This window comes from Heliangelus exortis, chromosome 7, assembly GCF_036169615.1.
Source record: "Heliangelus exortis chromosome 7, bHelExo1.hap1, whole genome shotgun sequence".
Classification (NCBI taxonomy): Eukaryota; Metazoa; Chordata; class Aves; order Apodiformes; family Trochilidae; genus Heliangelus; species Heliangelus exortis.
In genome coordinates this window covers 34,306,720-34,331,883 of record NC_092428.1, presented here as the reverse complement: position 1 = coordinate 34,331,883, position 25,164 = coordinate 34,306,720, and the positions used below count along the sequence as shown (strand labels likewise).

Genomic DNA, 25,164 nt, shown 5'->3' with positions numbered 1-25,164 from the left:
CATGCAGAACAGGACTCCCAAAGCTCTCATTGCTCTCCAGAGGCACTGAGCCTCCTGAGCTGCAATCTCCCTCCCAGCCCTCTGCTATTTTGTGTTTCTCTCTTGATGGCAAATTGAGATGAGAACTGCCTCTTTTGTTGATTTCAGGAGCTTGCCTTATTTTTGTCGCTGCCCTGTGGAGAAAAGAGACCTAAAATGTTTTTTTATGATCTGGAGGGATTGGTTTCAAGCTGCTGTGAAGCTGCTGTGTCCTCAGTGCTCGCTGCTCACGTGTGGCTGCAGTCCTTACCCTTCTCCTGTCCCCCTGGCACCAGCAGTGCCCACACTGCTCTGGGTCAGGATGCTCCCAGGTGTGACCCCCGGGGTCCTGGTCCTGCCCAAGAGGAGCTCTGGTGCCAGAGAGCTCCATGACTGTGGGTACCGAGCACACCATGGGTGAGAGACCTCAGCAAAGGGTCACTGGGAAGTGTTTGCTGCTCCTCTCCTGGCCACATCAGCCCAGGCTGTAGCAGCTCTCTGTGATGGTGTGAGCTGTGAGTGACAGTGAGGCACCAGGTGCTTGTGGATGTTTCTTGTTTAGCCATTTACAGATTGATTTAATTATACCTGCAGGGCTGCTCTGGTCGGGCTGAGAGCTCAGACCCCGTGGGGTGTCAGAGATGTGTGACAGGGAGTGCTCAGATGGAGAGTGATCTCAGGAGTTATTTAGGTCATGGTGTGGTTTCATTATTAATGGTGTCAGGCTGGTGGGGAGGTGAGCTCTGAAGGAATCCAACACACAGTTTGGGGTGTCTGAAATGCACAGGGGTCCCCGTGTACCCAGTGACTGCTGCTGGGGTGCTCCTGGCAGCACCCAGGGGGGAGCAGGGCCATGCAGAGCAGTGATGCTGGAGCTGACTGCAGATGCTGCTCTTGGGTCTCCTGCCCAGGTGTCACCATGAGCTGCTCCTCTGGGGCTGTGCTGGGTGACTCTGGTGACAGCTCTGAGCTGCAGCAGGGGCCATGGCAAGTGGCTATGTGTGTGCTGGGGCCGTGGGGCTGGCGTGTTCACCACCAGGGACAGAACTGACCTGGGAGGAGTTATCAGCCGCTGCCACCCCACATGAAATCGAACTCTCTGCTCATCCTAGATTTTTGGAATAAATTTCAACGAGCTCTCTCTAAGGAGGCTGAAGACAGAGGTAGCTGGAGGTGAGGAGGTGAGGCCTGGGCTCAGTGGCTGTTCAGCACAACACCTCCCAGCATCCTTGAACTGACTGTATCTGCACACTGAGGCTCAGAAATAACGTGTTTCCTGGAACAACCCACTGGACAGGTTTCCCCGAAGAGTGGATTTTTTTCTAAGAACTCAACACAGGCACAGTCACATTTAAAAGCCACAACACTTGGAAGAGCCCCAGAAGTTCAGTGGCTGTGCTTCAGATGGAGTGAGGCAAAGCCACATCTTGCCTTTCCCCTTCTCAAGCTGCTGAAGCCTTCCTGCTCTCCTTCTCCTGTGGCAAACACCAGGATTGCAGGGACCCTTCCCACAGCCCAGGGTGCTCCCAGCCCCATCCAGCCCGGGCTGAGACACTGCCAGGGATGGGGCAGCCACAGCTTCTCTGGAAAACCTGGGCTAGGGGCTCAGCACCCTGAAAGAACTGCAGGTGGGAATTTGAAGCCAGGAACTATAATCTGCTCTTCAAGAGGAGACTAATGGAGCAGGCAGGACATTAATCTTAAGGTACTTTTACTGCCATGTGGCTCTTAACTTCTCTTCAGAGGTGATCAGGGAAAGGTCTCTCACTGGACAGCTGTAATGTTCCTCCAAAGCTGCAAGCCCAGGGGGGTGGGAGAGAGTTTTACAGTCCAGACTCTACAAAGGCTGCTAACAGCAGGCTGTATGGGGATTTGGTTGGGGGTTACAGTTTATTTTTATGTTGTGTTGGTAGCAAAGCCATTGAAGTTTTCAGTGTCATTTGGTCTGCTTTAAGTTGATCACTGCCTTAATAACAAGTGCAGGGTGCTGCATGCTGAGGTAAGGATGTGGCTGGGTTCTCCAGCTGTCGGGTGCAGATGTTGGTGGTGCAGGGGGTGAGAGGCAGTGCTGGAGTCAGCTGGAGGTGGGAGAGCCCAAGGTGAAGGAAAGATTCTCAGGGAGTTCCCCGGGGTGCTGGCAGCTGCAGCTGTGCACCAGCTGTGTCCCTAAAGAATTTATTTCTACTATCCATCTGGGTGCCTTTCATTTTACATCCTCCTGCTCCTGGCTGCTCTGATCGATATGGACAATTTCTGCACATGGGGAGGGTGCAGCACTGCCTGACAGCACCACGGGGGTGTTGTGTGCTCAGCTGCAAATCAGCAGCATAATTCTGGACAGCAATTACTTTTATTACATTAGTTAGTTTTATTATATTAGTTTTATTATATTTTATTTGTTTTATTATATAGCGGAGCTATATAATATTTCCAGAAGCAGAACTCTCCAGAGCATTGCTTTTAGATTGCTATTGATTATTACTTTTATTCTTGTTTGCCACCCTGAATATTAATGTTTACTGGAAACCCCAGACCCTTGAGCTGAACTCCTCAGAATGCCCAACCAGCCCAGGGCCAAGGCAGTGGGTACAGCACAGGTTCCTTGGGGGCTTCTCTGGGGGCTTTCTGCAGCTGCATGGAGGGGCTGATGGGCAGAGTGTCCCTGTGGGTACCAACACAAGGACACAAGGATGCTGAAACCCTCCATCCTGCACTGCTCACCAGCCAGGGAGTTTTGGGCTGGGGAAACCCCCAGTACAACCTGGCCACTTCCATGAGGGAACATTCAGAAACAGCACCCAGGGCTAAATTCTCTTCCAGATTATTTATTAAGAAATGGATAAGTTTGGAAATGGATTAGAAATGTATAAGCAAAAGTCTCCTCTGCTTTTGTTCAAAATATGAAATTTGTTTTCTCTTACTCTTAAATGGCATAAGGGAAATATATGCTGTTTCTAAGGATGAAATCAAGGGCAGACACTTTGTAGGCTCCTGCTTTCCAGGTGACTGCCAGCCCAGGTAACCTGACAGGAAGCTGCCATGAAATGCATGGCTCTACAGGATACCAAATTCTGGCCAACCTTAAAGTTGGCCACACAGCAATATTTCTGGATTTCCCTTCTATTATTGAAGCCCTACTATAGCAATTCTGAAAATACTTTTCTGCAATTTTATTCTGTGATACATATGTGGAATAACTCAGGGTATCTTCAGGAGATTTTTGGCACAAAGTGTAGGTGAACAGAATTTATGCTACCACAGCCAGCTTACAACCATGGCAGGGGAATCCTATCACCACAGTGCTGCATAACCCTTAGGATACATAGAGTTTGTAGAAATTATTAATTAGTTCTTACAGCAAGCCTGTGTGTTATGATTTTAATAGTATATGTAAGCTGATTGATATCAGTACAATTGGTTCAGAAGCTGGTAAATCACAGAACAGAGAAGCTGTCAGCCAGAGTGGGTTTGCAGCTACTTATAAAATCTACAGATCTCCCAGGAAAATAAATAAACTGAGCACTGTCTGAGTGTTTCAACCTCCTCACATCAAGATGCTTAAAGTTCATCAACCTTTCCTTGCATACAAATGATGATTAGAGGTACCCACCCGGCCTCCTGCAGACCATCCAGGGCAATGCCATTGAAATTCAAATGAATGTAAATTAAAGTTGCCTTCCTAATATGATGGAAATAAAAGTAAAGCTTGTGTTAAGTGACAGCCTCTACTTGTTCTTAATGGATTTTACGCTTGCTGAGATGGATGATTTTATAAGAGAAGGTTTGTTGAAGGCCCCAGGAAATGCACACTGCAGACAGATCTGGAATGACTTTACCTGTGTTTTCTTATCAGGAGCTTTCCCTGCAAGAACTCTTGACTCTCCATCCCTTTGGGTACCAGAATGCCAGGGACCCAAAGGGATCCTTGCAGCCCAGCTGGGCTCAGTGAAGATGGTTTGTGCTGGGGTGGTCCATGCAGTTCAGAAGCAAAAGCTTCCATCACCAGGCTGGCTGGGTACATGGATTAACTGGGACCCTGATGTGATTTGGTCTGAGCAGCCCATAGCCATGATATTTTTTATCACGTTGCTGTTTTTTTGTTTTTGTAGAGTGAGGAATCCAAGCCAGATTTGCCCTTACCCGAAGGAAAAGCTCAGCCCTGCTGCCTAGGAGGTAAGATCTCCACTGAATGATTTATTTTCCAAAGCCAGAAGCAATCTCAAACATCTGCATGTAAATACAGCCCCCCATTCCTCTGCCGTGGCATTCCCTTCATGCAGCAATATTTTTTTTGGCTGCTTTTAGTGCCCGTGGGCTCAGCAGATGTCTGACACCCATGGGCCAGCTCCAGCTGCCCCCACGCCAGGGTCAGGCTGGCTGTACCCTCGTGGAACTGGAAACTCACCCAGGGAGAGCAGAGCTCTCAGCTAGAGAGAGCTTGGTAGGACTAAAATATTGTAGAGTTTCAGGCTCCCGCCCCTACAGTTTGTAAGGAATACATTTCAAAGCTGAGTTAGTTTATATTAACACGTTCCCCTCCCCCATAAACAGGAACAGTGGATAATGTACAGCAGAGGCAGAAGAGACTCTTCACCTCCAGCCAGGATTTATTTATTGCCATTATTACCAGCAATGTCCTCAGACCCTGTGGTGGGGCTGTTGCCTGCGAGTCACCTAAATGTTTTTTAGGTGAAATATAAGATGGATAAAAAGGATCTTTATTCTGTCAGTTTGATGAATAATTACAGTATGGTAGCTACTAAAAAGCTGTGCTCATGACAGGTTTCCTCATCAGAGTTATGGTTGAAAGAGAAATGGTTTATTTTTGCTATATTAACAAAAGCTGTACTTACAATCAGAAAATTGACTGGGTAGCTTCACTCCTTTATAGCTGGATTAATACATGTTTAATTCAAATATATGGCATTGATTCTGGTAGTGCTGAATATTACAGTGTTTCCAGTGAGACAGGCCCCTCTTAAATCCTCAGACTCCAAATATTTTCCTCACTTCATGCCTCTTACAGTGAGTATGGGTTGGGTTTTTTTTGCAATTAATGGAAATATATGAACTTCTTCAGTGCAAGGTGTGCTAATTAGGAACTGGTGTCTGTGCTGAAACTGTTCCAGCCCAAGAAAGGTTCCCCTTGGGATTACTTTTGCAGTCTTGTGCCCATGTTTTTATGTACCTTGAGTTTCCCTGTGATTGAACACTGCTATAGTTGGGAGAACTGTGCAGGCTCCTGATTTGCATGCTCAGGGATCACGGTTGCAAATGTACTCTCAGAACTCGAGTGTGCTTGCCCAGCATCCTGGAAACACAGGCTCTACCTTGTTTACATTCAGGGGATGGAAAAAATTACTTTTATCCTGGCTCTGTGAGTTATCCCTGCAGTGCAGGAGAGCAGGCTGGCACGCAGACAAGAAAAAAAACCCAAATTGAAGTTTTGTTGTGATGTCAGGAATAAAGCACACTGCCTGGCATGGAAATGGAAATGCTCCTGATGGTTTTCTTTCACTTATCATGCTTGTAATACTTCAAGTACTGGTAGTACATTAATCACTGAACCTAGCTGGGCAGTGCCAGGAATAAGGTTTCAGAATGGCAGTGAGGGACCTGGGAGAGGCCCCAGGTTTGGTGTCTCTCTGAGGACCTCTCTGTGCTCCTCATTGCAGAGGGACCTGACAATATCTGGACCTTCCTGGGAGTCCTGGAGGAGCTGAAGCTCGGGGCACAGAGGAAACACTTCCAGAAGGTTTGCAGCAGAGGACCCTGGGCTGGACCAGGTACCTTGATTCCTTTTCTTGATCCACAAAGACTTTGACAGAACAAACACTTTGCTGAGCTCAGACCTCTGCTCTCAGCATACAAAATCTGCCATGATACGAATGTGAAGACTGTGGGTAAAATACTTTTGCCTTCAAGATGAGGAGATTTTAATGAGCCTAATGCCACCGAAACACTGCTAAGTGCCTCCTCACTTTTTAAAGAACATTTAGTTTGGAATTCAGCCCAGGAAATGCATCTGCCCCTGCAATTTACACCTCGCTGGCTGAGGCTGAAAAGGGAGGAAATGAAGATGATTAACTAAGGAAGGGAAAATTAGTCTCACTTTTTTATGTAGCAACTGTGGATGCTTTTCCTTATACAGAGAAGCAATTTGGGGGTTGGCTTGTTTGACCTTTGGTTCTGAAATAACAGTGTGTGTGTGTCTGCCATGATCTGCCAGGTACCAGCTCAGGTGAGCTGATTGAGGTCTTGCTGGAGAAGGAAAATCTGCAATGCATCTCAGGAGCACTCCTTCCCATTGTTGAATTTCTCACTTTCCATGAGGTTCTGTTCTCACTTCAGTCTCTGCCAAGGATGATGCTGATATTGCTATTTCTGAGGCACAGGGTTCTAAAGCAAAGTTAATCACTCTTGAGAGCAGATAAAACCTTTCTGGAGGCGTGCTCATTTGGGGGGAAAAAAAAAATCTTCTAGTGTTGTAAAGGCTCCAGGTGTGATTCTTCCCTGATGCTGGTACAAATCAGGACCAAATCAAGTAAAATCTGTTCCACTCTTGGGAGCTACTGAGAACATTGTGCTACCAGCCAGGGAATGGACTGGGGGCACCAGGAAGATGGGCTGGCTGCTCCCCCAAAAGGATGGGCAAGAGTTCTAAAACCATTTTCCTTCTGGCCCAGGAATAAACAGGTGGACCCTCATGCCTGGGACACTACGGTGATCCCAACACCCTTAGGGTGTCCATGGGCACCCACCCCCCATCCCTGTGCTCCTGCTCCCTGGAGCCAAGCAGCTGTCCCTGGCCACCAAGTAGGGTCCTTGTCCTGTAGAGATTTATTTTCCAGGTTCTGGAGAATTTAGGGTGTGCAAAGACCTGTAGGGAATGACCTCCCCTTGTCTGGCCAGTACAGGCTTGGACAGAGCAGGGACACAAGCCATGAGGGTTTGACATAAACCAAACCCTGCACCAAGACCTCCCAAGAGGTCTGGGGTGCTACCAAGGTCACAGAGACCCCGCAGTACCTGGAGAGCTCTTTAATTTCAATACCAGGAGCTCTGAGGCATGGCTGAAGGGTTGTTTGTGTCTTCTGATGGGGTTTGCTCATCCAAGCAGATTCCTGCATAACTTCTGATTTCCTTTGGCTGTCAGTGCCTGCCTGTGCTGATGCACCAGTCATGATGCTTTATAGATGAAAGATATTATTCTTCAGAAGGGACTCACAGTCTTCATTTCTTTTAGTTTTTAATGCGGTTCCTGTTCACGGAAGAGGTTGATTATTCTCTGCTCCTCATTAAAGAGAAAAAGCTTTTTTGGAATGCATAGCAGGCACTTCTTTGTGGAGCAGCAAAGGTTTGGGTTAATTTTGACTCATTATAATTAGAAAAAAAAAAAAATGAAGATGAAAAGACTTTTGACTGTCTCCTTTGGACTTCACTCTCTTTAGCAGCATCTCTACTGGCTCCAGTGGTAGGAGACAAAAATTCACCAAGATAATGAGACTGGCAACTTACATCTGAATGTTACTTTTGCTTGAAGTGGAGGAGAGAGGAACAGAGGGAAGGGTTCTCATTGCCTGAGCCTCATTTAGCCAAGTGCCATAAGAGATGGTCCAGGTCACCCTTAGGAGAGAGAGGGAAGAGTGGGTGATGTGCAGTAGGTGCCCTGAGATGAGAGGATGAACAAACTTCAAGCTGATCCAGCTTTCTGAAATGAGTATTGTTCTAGCCAGACCAAACCTCGTTAAAAAACCCCAGTCAATTAAGGTAATAGGCAGCACATTCTCATTCTAGAAAAAGAGTACATACACAAGAAGCACAAAAATAAAAGGGAGTATTTTCTTCTGCAAAGCCACAGGTGTTTAGATTAAACGGATCAATAAGCCATCTGTATCACGGCAAGAGCAGCCATAAATTACCCCAAAATTCTGTTTTTGAACAAGTCTTTGGGCATACAGGCAGAGATAAGTGCTGCCACTGATTCTTTCTGCTGTCACTGGAGAGTGAGGGATGGGCTGGGAAAAGGGAAGAGTGGTGAAGCCTTAAGGTAACGCAGAGTAAATGAAGTAACTGAATCGTGTGCTGTGCAACGTATTTAACATCCCAGCATTGGTTCTGAGCCTGAGCAAACCCCACCAAACAAGGCTCATTAAGCACTACAATGGGAGAAAAACATAGTCTGATTTTCTAAGAGGAGGTTGGAACCAGGGGGGGTGTCTGTCTCTTCTTCCAAGGAACAAGTGACAGGACAAGAGGAAACAACCACAAGTTACCCCAGGGCAGGTTTAGATTGGATATTAGGAACAGTTTTTTTGCTGAAAGAGTGGTCAGACCCTGGTACGGGCTGCCCAAGGCGATGGTGGAGTCACCATCCCTGGAGGTGTTAAAAAAATGTGTTGAGGTGGTTCTATGGGACCTGGTTTAGTTGGCATAGTGGTGTTGGGCTGATGGTTGGAACTGGTGATCTTAGCAGTCTTTTCCAACCTTAATGATTCTCTGATAAACCTGGTCCTTTGTCCCACTGCCCATTTCTGCAGTTTCAGAAGCCCAGGCTGAGCCCCCTCTGACTTCTGCTAAATTAAATTTGATGGCATTGCTGCATCAATAAGCTTGCAGGATTTCCACTGAAGACATTTTGCAGAGCTGAATGGCTCCTTTGGGGGATTGCTCTGCACTTTGCAGCCTCCTCCATGAATCTCTCCTGTGATTCTCCAGGCAGAAACAGCAAAGGGGTGGGTGGGATTCAGCTACCACTGACTTTATCTGTTCCTTCCAAAGGTCACAGCAAGAAAGCATTTTATAGTCGGCTGTGCTACCTGCGGCTCCATCTTCACATGCGTAGCATTTCTCAGGAGGATATTTTAATACCACTTTTTCTTTGCTTACCAGAAATTCTTATATTGGACAAAGGAGACACATGGCTCAGAGCTGCGTGACGGAGTTTATCTGTGGCTCAGAAATGGAGCATAATAACCCACCTAATATAATGTGGGACAGGGCTCTTCATTCCGTGGTTTATAAACTTCCCAGATACAGCAAGTTACTGCTGCAGTGGATTTACTGCTCTCTCTGCACAAACATCACAGGAATAACAGGGAAAGCAGGTGCAGAGTTAAGAGAGAATCACCACTGGTCTCAGCACAGCCTGGGAGCAAACCTGTCTGCCCGTGTCAGGGAGCCGAGTCTTGCTTATAGGCCAAGCAGAACTTCAAGACAAAAGATAAAAACAAGTGTTTTGAGGAAGGAAAGCATCAGCGGATGGGGAGGGGGTAGGAAAGTGTCTGCAGCAATGCCAGCAAGCCTGGCTGAGAGATGAATAGTCCTTTGGGTCTTCTGTGCCTTCTTGGTCCAGACCAAGAGCACCCTTTACAGTCCTTGCATTGTCCAGTGCTACCCCAAAGTGCTGCCTGTGGCTGCCACCCCAAAAACTAATCCTCTCTGGTCAAAGATTTTATAATTGAAAATTTTGATGCTTGCAGATCTTCTGAAGAACAACAGGAGGGTTTTTAGAGAGGGGAGAGAAGAGGCTTTGCCTTAGCTCTAGCCTGGTCCTGTGGATCAGACCCTGCCAGTGACTGGGGAACCAATGTTCTCCATCCCCTGGGGTCCAGCCCAGCTGCTCTCCTGACCTGAGTGGAGATGTTAAAGCAAACTTGTCCCCAAGTACCAGAAAAAGACCTTCCTACCTCCCACTGCTGATGTCTACCCCAGGCCCCCTCACCCCATCCTCTCTATCTGCAGGTATGATTTCTCAGTGCAGTTTTGCAGAGCCTGAGTCTTCACGCTGTGTGCAGCCAGCTGGGCTCTCGTTACCCAGTAATCTGTCATTGCAGTGACACAGCCACTAACTAGCTAATAACACCTCCAGATGGCAAGGATGCATTCTGGGAGCTCCTGACCATGAAGTGCCAGTCTTGAAAAATCTTAAATATTATCTTTGAGTGTGCCCCATCCCATCTCTTTCAAAAGGAACAGGTCCAAGGGGAGAACAATTAAATTTTATGTGAAGCCTGGAGTTCTCAACATCTTGGGCTTTGCTGCTTTCCATCTGGAGGGGAAGGAAACCTGCAATTAGAGATTCGGGGCAAAGCAATGGCTCTCTCAGGGTTTTCTCGTAAGTAGGTTTTAGAACGCCTTGTGTTCTGTTAAGACATTTGTACAAAGCAATGAAGGAGAAGGTTTATCAATGTCTTCAGTCTCTGCTGCTGTCAGTACAAAAACCCAGACATTACAGTCACCAAAGCCAGAAGGAGTTGGCTGGAAAAAAAACTTTTAACCTTCCAAGGGAATGAAAAACAAAACAAAACAAAAAAGAAGACATTTTCTACAAGTTCTGTTAAAATAAATATTCTTAGTGTTCCCAAGGCTGTTAGGAAGGAGGAGCCTCTTTCCCTTCTCTGGGGTGGCAGGAGCTGTGTTAGCTGGGGAGAGGGTGAGCAGAGTATTTAAACACGCTGGGAAGATAATTCTTCATCCATCTCTTTTCTTTATCCAAATAAGCAAATGGGAAATATAAACACATTGCTGCTTCTCAGGCCATTATTCTCCCTTCATTGTCAAAGCTGTGGCTCAGTTAAGAGGGGAAGGTCTGTACTTCCTGCACAGTTTATCTGACACTTTAAATGATAAGGGAAATAAGGCTCTATTTTTTTTTTCCTTGCCAAATCTCTGTTTATCCTCATTGCTGTGTCTCTGCTCTGAACCATTGTAATGCAGTGGGAAGATCTTTTCTCTCTCATCGTTGGGCTGTTGCGTGGCTGGATCCCAGCACCAGGCAGATGATTCTACCACAGCCTCTCCCACCTCTCTCTGCCTGTGCTGAGAAAAATAGGCAGGGGTGCTGTGGAGGGAATTTGGTCACTGATGCTCTTCCAGAAGCCCTTGGTGGTGGCTCTGCCCCTGTTCCCCTCGGCACCCACTTGCTCTTCTCCCTTCCCCAGCCCCAGCCCTCTCCCCTGCTGGCTTTAAACCAGTTTTATGGTGCTTGGTTTCAGCAGGAGGGGTAATTCTCTTGGCTGTGTTGGGTTTTATTTCAAATAAATGGTTGAGAGTTTTAATCTGCTGCAAGCAGGTGCCTCTGCAGGTGCCACTGTTAAAAGCATATGGTTACTTATGCTGTTGAAATGTGAGAAAGCTGTTATTTTAAAAAACTTCCTTCAATAATCTGTGTAAGCATTGGCAGCCAAAGATTCTCAGCTGCAGATGTATTCAACTTTTTATTTAAAAACAAATTTCAGACTTTGCAAAAAGAGTCAATTAAGGCAGTTTAAGCGTAAAGAGAAAATTACCAACATTTCATTCAGGGAGCCAGTGTCAGGCCTCCGAGTTCCCAGTCCCTGGGAAAAGGGACTGGTTATCTGGAGAAACACAAAACAGTTCTGGGGGTGGACAGGACATCCCTCCCTCAACAAGCCTCCCATGTTCCTGTGGTTTTCTCCTGAATAACAAGTCCCAATTAATTCTGCTCTGTTCTTTCCCAGTGACAGATCTGTGGGGAGCTCCTGCTGCTGGGAGAGCTGCTGCTGGATTGCACCAGGGATGTAGGGATAGCAGGAGCCTGGAGCCCCTGCAGACTCTGTGACTACATTATAATTTTATTTATGGGTAAATAATACTGAGCACCAAGCTCACAAGCATTTATCTTAAAGCAAGGGTTTTACTTCTGCATTTCCTCCTATTGTAAAATTAATATCAGGTAGGATGCCCTGGTGAATTTAAAGGGCTGAGACAGCCCTGGCACCAGGGAAGTGTCTGAGTCCACTTGTTTACAGACACAGCTGCATTCCCAGTCCTCTCCAGAGGCAGATTTCCTGAGAACCTTGGCTGCCTCTGAGTTCAAGCAATAACAGCCAGGTGCAGATCCAAGGTGATGTTTCAAATGTCTCCTCTCCCCCTGAATCGAAGCCCTCTGGGTGTGTAACACTGCATCTGTTCTGGAGGCTTCCAGCAAACAGAGGTGCACTGGGAACTCTGGAATCAGAGCACCAGAAAACTTTTCCTGGAACATGAAAAGGTGATTTGCCAACACAGATTTGCCTCTTTGAATGTCACTGATCCTTTCATGACCAATATGTATGGCTAAAAATGAACGCTGCCAGCCTGCCTGCAATGGAATTCCCTCTCTGCTCCCTTCCTATTCTCTTTTCTCATCAGAAAATTCTCTTCAAACACTTCCACACGAGGGAACATCTCTGTTCATCCTACTCTTGCTCTTGACTTCATGGCTTCTCCTTGGCTGTGAGCTCCTCCTTTGATATGCCCTCTTCCCAATGGTGCACTCTCAGTTCAAAATCCTTATTCATTAATGTTATTGCTTTCAGAGATAAGAAAGTAAATATGGGCTCTAAATCTTTATTTAAACCCATGATGACATCATATTATTTTACAGGCCTGGTGGTCAGCAGCTTCCATTGGATTCTCAGCTGGAATCAGCAGCAATGAGGCTCCTCCCAGCCCTGCAATAGCCTCTTCCACCCCATCTGTCATGAAAAGTTTGCATCTGATACACACCCGGGGCTTGCACCTCTAACACCCCCAGTCCATATTTTGAGATTTCATGGGATTAATCTCTCTTTTAACTGTAAATTTACCTGTTTGCTTTTGTGATGCAATGTGGCAAGGTAGTGTCAGCATTTGCTTGGTCCTGGTCTTTCAAAGGTGAATTGAGCTGTTGCTAAATTATTCCCTGGTGGTGTCTGGAGACCTTTACATTGGTTTCCTAAATCAGAGGAACTGGAAACCTCAGTTAATGCCCTTGTAATAATGTGCCATTCTGAGAGGAATTAGGAGTAATATTTTTGTCATTTTTCAGCACATTTTGTGAGCACTGCTGCATAAAGATACATTGTGCTCTCTGATGGAAAGCTGTGGATGGCATATTTTGTCCTTTACCAAGACTGCTATCCAAACCATGCTGCAGGCTTGCATCCTGGTGAGAATGATGGGGAATTATTACTGCAAGTGCCTCATCTCAGCACGGTGGGAGCAGGAGGTGCTGGTGAGGATGAGCAGTGACCTCTGTGACCAGGGACATTCTGCAGAGCATGGTGACACAATGCCTGGCAAGGATGCAGGATGTGACTGCAGTGCTTCCATCTCCCCTTTGCTCTGTTTTCTTCCAGGCTGGTGCTCAGAATTACTGCTCAGGTATCATTTCCAAGAGCACCTTGTAATCCAGGGACTGAAAACACAGGGCTTCACATCTGCAGGGCTGATGCAAGGTGTTATGAAGTGCTATGTAAGAGGAGAAACCTCTTCACCTGAGGTCTCCCCAGGAAGGGGATTAATGGGTTTAGTTTAGTCATAAGTGGTACCTTCTTAACAGCCTTTATAGCTGTGATCACCAAGTGCTGCTCAGTTTGATTCCATGATGATGACTGAGTTCAGGCCCTGTGAGAAATGCTCAGGCTCTTCCAGAGCTTCCAGTGTGCTGGAAGGAGCTTCCTAAAAATACCTTGCAGACTGCAGCCCACGCCGGGGCCTCTTCTGCCCATCTGCTCCTCACATGTGCATTGGCAGCCACAGAACCCAGAGGTCTCCACCCAAAAGCACTTTTTAATGCTTCAGGCACTGCAGCCAAGCAGTTTCTCAGTGTGGCCGTGTGTGTTATCAGCTGTCTCAAACATCAGTGATCCTCACATTATACCTCTTTTGTGTGTCATTGATCTGAATGAACATCAGAGGTCTTTTTCCCTGAAAAATATGTGCTCGTGTAGACTCAAAATGGGAAAATCCTCGTGTGACACGAGTGTAACCTGAGGTCACAGACACGAGCAAGGACCCAGAAAGGTTTTCCTCAGGAGCCCAGCCTCTTGCCCAGAACAGCCCAGGCTAGACAGTCTCTCTAGGTAAGCATGTATAGAAAAATATTAGAAATATCTTTAATGTTTACTTTAGAAAAATTATTTCAATGAATTTAAATTAATGGTAAAAAAAAAAAATTGAAAAATTTTGCTAGGCAGTCCTTATGGTTCCAAAGAGGTGCGGATGTTCTCTGCACTAATTCTTCTAATCTGGGGGTTTCCTTGCTTTGCATTCCAAGTGCAGAGGCTCCCCTGGTATTTAATAAGAAAAGCTGAACCCACCATGCTTTGTTTCACCAAAATGCAGACAGATCACCTGCTGTGCTCTGCATTTCAAAGCTATCTGCCAAATTTTATGAACCAGTTAAAAAAGGGACAATGTTTCAAAGGTATTTTGAAAGAGGGTAACTAAGTTTATTTTTTTGTTACTTAAGTTTTTATTATTTAAGTTTTAAGTTATTTTTTTATTATTTAAGTTTGCTTTTTTATTAACTTTGTTGTGTTATACTGTTGTACATGGGAATTTGGGGAGAATATTAGAGACTTCCAGCACTGGGATGCTTATGCCCTGGTCACACAGAAATGCAGTGCTGTGGGTAACTTCTGCTGCAGGGATGCAGATGAGACCTGCAGGAGTTCCTGCTTTCCCCCCATGCAGGAACCTCCTGCTGGTGTGAGGAAATGTTGCTGCAACTTAGCCCCAAAACTCAAAACATTTTAGACCCTTGGTTCTCGCACAGCAGATTCCTTTGCAGAGCTTTGGGCAGGCAAGCTGCCAAGCCTGAGACTGCAGCCATGGCAAGAGGTTTCTTTTTGCTCTGGCTCATTAGCAGGAGGCAGCTGTTAGTTCATTCACTGTTAATGTCAGCAGTAATGAAAGACACCCACTTGTAGGAAGAGGTGAATTTGGAGAGAACTCTACAGACGGACTCTGTACCAAATTCACAGCATCCATCAGGGAGGCTGAGTTGTTACAAGACTCAGTTTTTGTGAAGCCATAAAGGAGGAATGATAAAAGCAGAAAAACAGAAAAAAATGTACACACTCCTGACTCAGCAGACTCTATCCATAATGCATGCACTTGACTTGAAATTAATGCAACATCTAAAATTAAGAACACATTTGTTGGGATGATTTCAAATGTTGAAGTATAAGAGAGAGAGAGAGAGATGCACAGTGCTGTTCATGCTTGATGCAACCTGACTGCTGCTTCAAAATTTTGCCCCGGGGAATATATGAAAAAACCCTCCTGAAATGAAACTCACTTCATTTATTTTCTACTTCTGACAGTATAGGATAAGACTTTACAAATACTTAACAGTTTTTCTCCCTTTTAAGAATTAAAAAAGGAAATAATAGGGCTGCAGGGAGGATATTCATTGCATTACAAAACCAGAAAGCGTAAAGCCAGAGTATCTGCTAGACAAAATGTATTTTCATACAAATTACTCATTTTGCAGAGCTGTTTGGGAATGGGGCTACTAAAGGAGGGGGAGAGGGGGCAGGGAAGAAAATAACCCAGAAGGTGTCAGCTCTGCTTGCAACAATGGGGAGTAATTGGATTTACTGCTTGTATGCAAAATTTAGATGAAAGCTACTGATCTTATTTTGTGAAAGAGAAAATAAAATAACAGAAATTATCTTCTGAAATATTAGTGGTTGGAAAGAGTGAAGGATGGGGAAGGATGCTTGCCCAAAGCTGAAGCTTGCCTGGGGGTTCCCTCCCCTGCAGCACCCCAGACCTGGGGTCTCCCCAGCTTCTGCATCTTTCCCATATGTTCCACCTGGGCAGAAGATGGAGGTGGAGGCACTGGTGCCACTGGAGTGGCACATTTTGGGGTTGGGCATTCATGTGCAATAAGCACATCCCCCTGGATGGCACTTACAGAGGGAATCTCTGTTTTCCTAGGAAACCTCATCTGTTTCCCTCCCCAAACTTGCTTTCTTCTCACCTGAGCTTCATCTTCCTCGAAGGGAACCTGTTTTCTCGGCAGGCTGTAAATCATCTGCAAACATCTCACTCTGAAGGCCACTCAGCCACCTCTGCCTTTTGCATTTGCATCCCCGTGGTTCTGTCCCCTTTCAGCTCAACACCACCAGGTTTGTCCCTGCCAGGGGCCAAAGGTTCAGCAGGAGCAGGAGGGACATTTCCAGATGCAGCAGGGACCAGTTGTGGGTGTGAGAATTTCCCTGGTAGAAAATTCTGACCTAATTAGCTGCTGCCTCTCTTGGTTTTATACCCGTGCCACCTCTTTGCCAGGGGAATAATCATCAGCAGCATTTAGTGCACTAAAAACCTCAACACTTAGCTTGGCTTCTTGGTGCCAACTGTGTCTCTGGGTAATTAAGGCACAGCAGAAAACTTAAGGGTTTGAGAGGTGTCATCTCCTGAAGTTAATAAGGGGTCAGGTGTTGAGCTGCCTGGGGTGCTGCAGGAGCCTCAGCCAAAGCCTGTGCAGGGCAATTTGGGGCAGTTTTATAGAATTCCAGTTAGGGAGAGTGCTGGGGTTGGAAATGAGGAAGGCAGAAGGAGATGGGAGATAAGAAAGGGAACAGCAAAACACTCAGAGCAGACTGGGGCTGAGGGGAGGGAAATCCAATTCTCACCGCAGCTTTAAAACAGAAAATAAACCAAACCCAGATCAGATGAAAGTGTGAACAGCAAAACCATCTCGTGGTGCTGTGTTCCGAGCTGTGTGCGTGCCCTGTGTGTGCCTTGCATGGGAGCAGCAGTGGAAGCAAAGAGCTGCAGCTCCTGGGGTGTTTCACAGCCAGGCTGGGGCTTGCCGAGCTCTCTCACTTTGGTTTTTATCTTCCCCCTACACAACAGAATCACAGCAGGTTCTGGGGGTGCAAAACACCCAGACAAGTAAATTCAGCTTTCTTGAACTTAGGGAAGAGTAACAACACACCCTGCACAGAGCTGTGGCAGCCAGGTGCTAAGAACTGATTTTTTTTTTCCCTTGCCTTTCTCTGGTTTCTGCATATTCCTGTTGGAGTTCCCCAGCAAATCGGCCCCTTGCATTCTCATCATGTTTCCAGCAGAGCCAGGGAGCACAGAAAATGATGTTGCCCCTTGAGTGGGAAATATTACAGTTGTGTATAATCACAGTGTCTCTCCCAAACAGCTTTAAATGTGTTAGGGAAAAAAACCATCCTTTTCCATCAGCCTCACCCCAGGCAGAGGGGATGTGTGGTGGGCAGAGGAAACACAGGAGTGTTTGCTGGTGAGGGGGGGTTTGCCTGAGGAGCAGGGAGGGCTCTGCAGGAGAAGACCCAGGCAGAGGTTTTGCAGCTGGGCTGACACCATGCAGCAAAGATTGTAAAGGCTTTGGGGACAAAGCAAATGTTAAGGGGTGTGGGACAGGTTGTCCCCTGTCCCCAGCCATGGTAAAGCAGGAGGGAAAGTGCAGGAGGGCTGCTGCCATCACTGCCTGCACCTGGGAGCAACCCCACCTGGGGAGGAAACAGAGAGAGGGATAAAGGGGAGGAGGAGGGGTGGGGATGATGATGGTGAGGAGGGGTGGGAGCTCTGCTCTGTGGTGCTGGTGAGTGTCCCTGGGGGTGGCAGTGCCTGGCTGGGCTCAAACAAGGATGTGACCCCAGGTCACCTCTTTCAGAGGGCTGTCAGGGTGGCATCAGAACTTCTTCAGGGCTGGCAAGGAAAAGTCTGCTCAGTGTGGGGCTGTCTCAGCTGTTCCTCTCTACAATGGCCTTGCCCATCTTATGGCTGGGGGTGCCTGGGGGGATTTATCCCCAGCAGACAACCTGGCCCTGCTGGGAAGGGCTCTGTGCTCCCAGGGTCTGTTTTTGAAGGTGGTGCAGATACCCATTCCTCAGTTTGGGAGTGTGAGAGTTTTGGGAACTGGGGATTTGCTTTTCCTTAGCCAGAGAAAGTCTTTTAGGTGTGATGTTATTATGAGCTCATCATCTAGCCACATATTTTACATAAATATGGGATGAATTTATAAACTTAAACTTCTTTTCAGTTTAGTATGGGGTAGTTATAAATACCTAGACCAAAAATAGGCTTATTAGGAGAGCTCTTTCCTCATTAGGAAATTCAAATGTGCATTGATTTTTGCATACACATATTTTAAGCTATCTGGTGTCAAGGATTCCTGTGGAATAACTTTATACAGCTGGTTAGACTATGTGGGTCACAAGTGATGGAGATGGGAAAGCAAACCCAAAAATGAAGTCTGATGCTTTCCTGGGCAGCAACAGGGGCTGAGGCTGCCCAGGGCTCTCCCATGCTGCCCATGCTGTGCCCAGCTCTGACTTAAAAAAAGTAAAATATAGTAAAGAAGTTAGACTGGGAAGAGAGGAGGAATTCATCACATCTGTGTGCTGGATCTTGATGAAACCTTTGCTGTGGTAGCACATGGACCTTCCCCTGATCAGCAGGGAGAGGTCCTGGGCTATGTGATGGGGGTCTCAGTGGCTGTCTGGGTCTTGGCTTGAGTCTGGGGAGGAAAAAGGCAATCACAGGTGAAATATCAACTTCCAGGCTCACCTGAGATAGCTATATAGTGGAACCAGGCTTTACCCATCCCTTGCTAGAAACTGCAACTTCTGCTTCCGAGCAGAGCCAGGCACAGGGGCTTCTGGCTGGAGGGCAGCTATGGCCAGTGCACTGATTTTTTTTTTTTTTTTTTCCTTCTCCCCAATGAATCTGCAATCAAATTTCATTTTCCTGGAGTGAAGCCTTCTAGGATGGTACAGGGTGTCCCTGTCATCATTAATTGCAGGTTATCAGGTAATTTTACACAGTGTGGTTTCTGCAGCCAGCTGAAACACTGCATTAAAGGCATCACTGAGGGGACAGCTAAAGGTGAGCTTGATGGAGAACGGCCAAGGATCAGAGGATTCCCTGGTGAAATCTCCTTTTGCAGGTGCAATGAAGGCTTTATTTAGCAGGCAATGATCTGTCCACCACGGGGCAAACCCAGATAAAAGCAAGCACTCCCTAAGCAGTATCATGGTGCTGCTGACATGGGGAAAAGTGGCTGGAGATGTGGAAGGACCTGTTGCAATGCCAGGTAGCATGGTCACTGGCAGGCATCAGGCACCAGCTGGAATCCTGGAGTGTTCTGAATTAGGCATGTTCTAAAAGCACAAATGCTTCTTTTTTAATTGATCCCAGACATGTTTTCCTTATTTCTTCTTGCCTCCTGGTGAGATCCTTTCTGCATTTTCTTTTTGTGCTTGATGTTTTTATACCTGCTGCTCCTGCCATCCCCCTCCTGATGGTTGACACAGGGACAGAAGCCAGGCTGGCACCAGGGCCAGCAGGGAAACTTTTCCTTTTCCATTTTCCCCAGGATGACCACGCTCACCTGGAGCCACACACAGGTAGAACCCTTTCTTACCCTGCATTATTTATGCCTGCTAATAGGCCACTCAATATTATCTAGTGATGGGCTAATGCTAAGGTGCATTTTTAAGAACTGCTGGCCTGCTGCTTTCCAGGAGAAAAATAACCCTGGGGTTTGTGGAGGTGTTGGGAAGGAGCCTTTCCCCCCGGCACAGGGGGAAGCATCAATCCTGCTGCCCCCAGCACCCACCCTGGGTGAGGAGCAAGGTGGGAGAGCCTGGCAGGTCCTGGAGCCAAGGTCCTGGAGCCAAGCTGTGCTGCTCCAAGCTGGGAGAGCACAACCTTCAGGTACATCAGGAATTGTCTGTATCAAGGTTTCTGTAAACCAGAACCCACGAGCACATTTCCAACCCCTCGCTTCTCGCTGAGATGTTGTGATCTGCAGTCCCAGCCCATAAAGCATCCATCTCAGCAAGCTGTTCTCTGCCTGACACCCAGGTAGTGATTAACTTAAATGATGCCTTCCTACACAGAGTATTTCAGTGTCTAATGAACTTCAGGGTAATACTGATTGCAATCAGTTCTCTGTCCAAAAATCACAAAATGATGGCTTTCTTCTTTTGCAAAACAATTCAGACTTCAAGCATACATCTTCTGCCAACTGTCCAATGAATATTAATCTGCTCATAATAAACTGTCTTATGAATAATTCCAATTTCACAAAATGAGTGAATTTAAGATATTGCAAAGTTAAATGAACCATTAGTGATGTATCTCTTGTAAATATTGCCAATTATTGGATGTTGTTTCAAAGAGTTTTCTGTCGCGTATTTTCATTCCATCCTTTATGAACAAAGAATCTATAACTTCTGTTCCTTATCTTTTAATTTTCTCTGTTGAAATGTTGGGTGGATTTATGCTGGATTACAATGCTTATGGCCCATTGTTAAGCATAAAAAGACTGAAATTCTGCTGTCCAGGAAAGAAGAGAAGGGAGGAGATGATGAAGGAGCTTGATAAAATGAGGGCTAAGGATGTCTGAGCTCAGACTTTGGATCTTTAATGACCTACATTGTCCTGGGCAAGTCGTTCAGCCTGCCTCTGTTCCCCATGTTATAAAATAAGGATAATTCTCCCTATTTTGCTTTAAAATTATTTTTAATACTTGTGAGAATATTTGTGCACCTCTGCATGAGCGTGCTGCTTAGCTCAGGGTACTCAGTTCTGTTACCTGAGTTTTAATAACAAAAAGATTGCTCAGGTTAACCCAGCTCAGATATAGAGAAAATAAAATAAATGAGAGCTTTCCCAATGGGAGCTGTGTTCTCAGACTATGAACTTCCCTTCTCAGATGAAGATTTTACTTTGGAAATCACAAAACGTAGTCAGACCATGTGAGCTTAATTATTTATCACTAAAATTGCAATGAAAAATTCCTTAAGCAGCTTCCTTCAAAATAAAAGGTCTAGTAAACTGTGGAAAAAGCAATTTTAAAGAAAATGTTTATAGCAGTTAGGTGATTTATTCCCTGGAAACCACTCTCAGCTTGACTTTCTGAAAGCTATCAGTTAAAAACCAAATTACTACTTTAAACCCTGAAAATTCTGAAGCAGACAATAAAGTCATAACAACAGTGGCCTACTTTAACGTGCTTTAAATTGCAGATTAAAATACTGGAGTCTTGGTATTTAAAGCTTTTAAGGCCTAAGTTGTGATGCCTGATGATGGGGATATCTGCAGGATTGATGAAACCCACTCTTGGTTGTGCTGAGGGATGTAGTGTAGGTGTGGAGAGGTGAGGGGAATGCACAGGGTTTGTTTGCATCCCTGGTGCTGGTCCTGAGAGAGCAGAGCTGGGATTTGGTGCTGTGCCAGCAGGGCCCCTGCTGGGGCTCCTGGGGGTCCCTGACACCCCTGCCCATGGTGCAGGGTCTGGGGGCTCCTGGGGGAAGATGGGGATCTCTGGGACCCCTTCCCATCCAGTGGGTCAAGGATGGAGCAAGTTACAAGCCCTAGCAAGCTGTGTGCAGGCAGGCAAGGCTTGCTCATCAGTGACACTGCCCTCCCACTCCCATCTGATGCTCTTGGCCCTTCTCTGCCATTGCTATGGAGGTTGCAAAGTAGATAATAGAGCCAGTTGTAAGTTAAACAAAATGGTCTTCAGAAATTAGTACAACATTGCAATTTGCTTCTTCTTTTTCCCCACTTTGGACCTGACCTTTTCCTTTCACTGGTACTACAGCCCAGCTCTGCTCAGGGCTGGGAGAAGGGGGATGCTCTGGCTCCCCCATAGGCTGCAAAAATTTGGGCTGCTGGGGCCCAGGCAGCGGTGTCTGCTCCATTTGCACTGGGGTGATGGGAAGCTCTGTTCTCTGCAGGACATGGGGGCTTATTTCCTTCATCTTGCCTCTTCAGCTTCAGGTGCTGGGGAAGACCCCCACCAGTCTGTCCTGGCAGGTAAAATGGTCACAATTTGATGAACAAGTCCTGTGGGTGGGACAGACCCTTCATGGGAGGTTGCAGCTTGAATAAACTCTGTCCCAAACCAACTTTCAGTGAGGCTCTGGCCGTTGCCCTCCCTGCAAGCAGCCGTGTGCAGGTGGCTGGGGAGCTTGGGAAGGAGCAAATCTGGAGGTGGTTTGGAGAGATGGTTATTCAACTTTGTTCTTTTATAGAAAATTAATTAGGCTATTATCAGGGGCTCAGCAGCAGCAGGTTGCCATGTGGTTCTCCTGTGTGTGGGTGTAGTCCTGAAGGTTTTCTGAATCTTTTAATTACCAGCCATCAGTGTAGCAGAGCCTCGTGGAGCTTTGGAGGAAAATATGAACAGTATCCAGAGGGGAGGCTGTGGGGAATGCTTCCAGCCAGGTGCCTGGATGTAAACCTGATTGAAACAATCTCTGGGAGAAATAGAACCAGAAGGAACAATTCCATAGGTTTGACTCACCATTACAAGAGCAGAGAGGATATATACAATATGTTTTTAATTTTAATTTGACCAAATCTGCTGCCACAGAGGGGGTTTCAGAGGACTTTTAGTCCTGCCTATGTATTTTCTTCTACTAAAACGATATTTCATGTCTTCCCTTCTGAAAAACCCTTCCTGATTCCACTTGGCTAGTCTGGTTTCTTAAACAGATTTTAAAGGTTTGTTGTTTAAGAACATAAACCATCTATTGCATCCACAAACTGTGTTACATTCCTCAGCTGTCACTTAAGCAAAAAACCCAAAATCAAGCACAAACAAACAAAAAAAAAAAACCCAACAAAACAAGACCCAAACTTGTAATAATTACAGTCTGCATCAGAAGATGCCTGTACAATTTACACATTTTTCCTACCCTCAAGCTCCCTGCTCCAGTGTCCTCATGTTTGAGGCTGAGACCTTCCAGAAGCTGATGGTGCAAAGCAGGACCTGGGTGGGAAATGGGGCAGAGTGAGCCAGAGGTGTTCAGCCACTTTCTGAGGGAAAAAAGAGGCTAAGGGGAGCAATAGTGCCAATAAACACATTGATTTGGGGCCTTGCAGGGTCGGGAGAAAAATCCAGCACTTAATTCTGACTTGAAGTGGAGAAAAGCCCAAAGCACAAGGAGTGTTTTGCCTGTAGCTTTGAGCAAACAGATGGAAAGCAGCACCAAGTGGTGACAATCCTTCCCTAGGATCTCCATCAGGTTTCTGGTGCTTCCCTGTGGTCTTGGGCAGTCTCTGGCAAACCTGAAATGGCCCAAAGACTGTGGGAAGCAGAGGCTGTGAGCAGCATCTGCTGCTGTCCAAAAAACAGCTGGCTCTTCTCTGACTTAATTTGGGCCAGGGCTGTGCCACTGTGGGCAGAAGTTTCAGCAAATAATCTTTATTCTGGAAGCAGAAGTTGGTTAAAAAAAACACAAAGGAATTTAACAGCCTGTAATAACTCATAATGTCAACCCCTAAATTGTGTTTCTGTGGCATTGAGATTGGCACTGAGATTACACAAATGTTTTCCTCCAAGTGAGGATGGGAAATGCCCACATATTTCATTTTGTTGATGAAGACAAATTCTTCAAATGTTCAGTTGCATTAGGTTAATGCCTGAGTGTGCTTCCTCAGGAACATGATGATAAATTAAATTGGTTGATGTTTGGCATAGACACGTGCAGTTGATCAGCAAAGGATAAGATGGTTTAAAGCTTCTTTTTGTTTTAACTGAGTGTCTTTGGTCTTTTTTCATTTCATTCTTTTCCCTCTTTCTTCACCTTGCAGAGCTCAATTCTTTTCCACTCTCCATCTTTCTCTTCCCTTGATTTCACTCATCCTTCTTTCCATTTCTTACCCTTCTCCTAGATGTTCTTTCATCAGCCTGCTCTCTGCTTTTTCTTAACATGACATTTTTTCTTTGCTCTTCCTGTTGACATGATTTCCTTGGCATTGCTTTCCAGATCCACATTTTAAAACCCCTGACAGGAGGGTGCCAAGGCAGGGGGAGGTATCTGGTGTGATGTCACATTCATTCCCTGTTTTCTGTCCATGCAGGCAGCTGACTTCTGTCTCCAGCCTCCCACATCCTTGCAGTCAAACCCAGATTTTGGTCCTGCACAAAGAAGATGGATAAATCCATGCATTAACCTTGCTGGGAATGTGATGGCCTTCAGCCCGGTCAGGTGCTGGTTGGGTTGGTGGTGAGAGGGAAGAATGATGCTCATCTGCACTGGGCAAGGGCTGATGGAAAATTCTCAGGTAATCTCATCTCACTGCTGTTGTACTGCTACCAAAAGAGAGAGAGAGACTAAAAAAATGTGATTCAGAATGTATCTGACTCAAAAGAATGTCTATCCTTCCTGCAAATGCAGCTTGACCATCTATGGAAGAAATATGATCTATTTAATTTCATTTTTCAGACTTCTTTGGTTTCAGCTAGTACAGCAGTAATGAATCACTGACCCCAGAAAAATATCACTGATTTGATTAATTAGCACTTAAAAGCACCCTTCAGAAAGGAACCTTCTAAGGGTTGGAAATGATGCTGGTATTTCATTTGTCCTTTCATTAACTGGAATCCTGAGAGAAGTTCTGACATGTGCTTTATGGGGATTTCTTTCTAGCTGGTGGAATGTAACCTCTGATCAGGCACCTTTAGCAGAAATGTTACCATACACAGGCCAGAAGGGAGACTCAAAGGGAAGCAGATTGCATTTGGCACAGTTGGAATTTCTCTTTAAAATTAACTTTTATAAATTTAGAAAGCATGGGATCTGGTCAAGGTTGATTTGCAGAGATGATAGGAGGTTGTGTGTCACCATTTTCAGAGGTACCTGGAGGTGTTTTCAGTGTGGCTGAGGCTCTCCCAGCAAAACCCATGGGTGCTGATGTCTGTGCAGTGGGGTCAGAGGCATTTTGGGGGGAGGGAGTGCAGCTCCCTGGGGACAGCCAGGCTCAGAACCAACCTCTGGGCTCAGCACCACCCTACAGAGTAATGCACACAGGGAAAACTCTGGGGGAGTTACAGAGAACATTATCCCAACCTCCTCCTGCTGCCCCCCCTTGGCTCTGTCCCTCTGCCCTCCTCTCCCACCCCTGTGTTTTGTGACTTGGTTTTCCTGAGTTGTGCTGTGGCCAATTTCTTATCCTCAGGCTCAGGCAGAAAACGATGTCGACAAGCAAACATCTTTCAAAGCACCACGGGCTATTACTTACCCTTTTATCAAGATTGCTGCTTCAGAAGTGATCTTTATTTCTTTTTATTTTATTTATTTTTTTATTTTTTCTCCACGCTTTCTAGTAGACCAAAGCAGAATTTCAAAGAGGCTGGTGAGGAACAAGCCAGGGGCTGTGGGCAGTGCCCCTGCTCTGCTGCTTTGCTGCTGGGGACACCTTGCTGGGATGTGGGAAGGGGCTCCCAGTTTGCTTCAGGATCTGGGGAGGCTGGGGATAGCTGATGGGCTCCAGAGAAACCCTCTTTGGGTCTGAACCAATGAACAACCCCAAGGCTTGAACTGGGGCTGAGTGTCCTGGTGCTGTGAGCCAGGGAGGGACCGTCTGACCAGCACC

At 46.2% G+C, this 25,164-nt stretch overlaps 1 long non-coding RNA gene across 1 annotated transcript; it reads left to right on the top strand.

Moving 5' to 3' along the window:
- The first annotated feature begins 3,919 nt into the window (after positions 1–3,919).
- On the top strand, positions 3,920–12,884 carry LOC139798705 (uncharacterized). Its single transcript, XR_011726924.1, has 3 exons — positions 3,920–4,191; positions 5,694–5,804; positions 12,410–12,884. It is a non-coding gene; the product is annotated as an uncharacterized lncRNA (long non-coding RNA).
- The last annotated feature ends 12,280 nt before the right edge of the window (positions 12,885–25,164 follow it).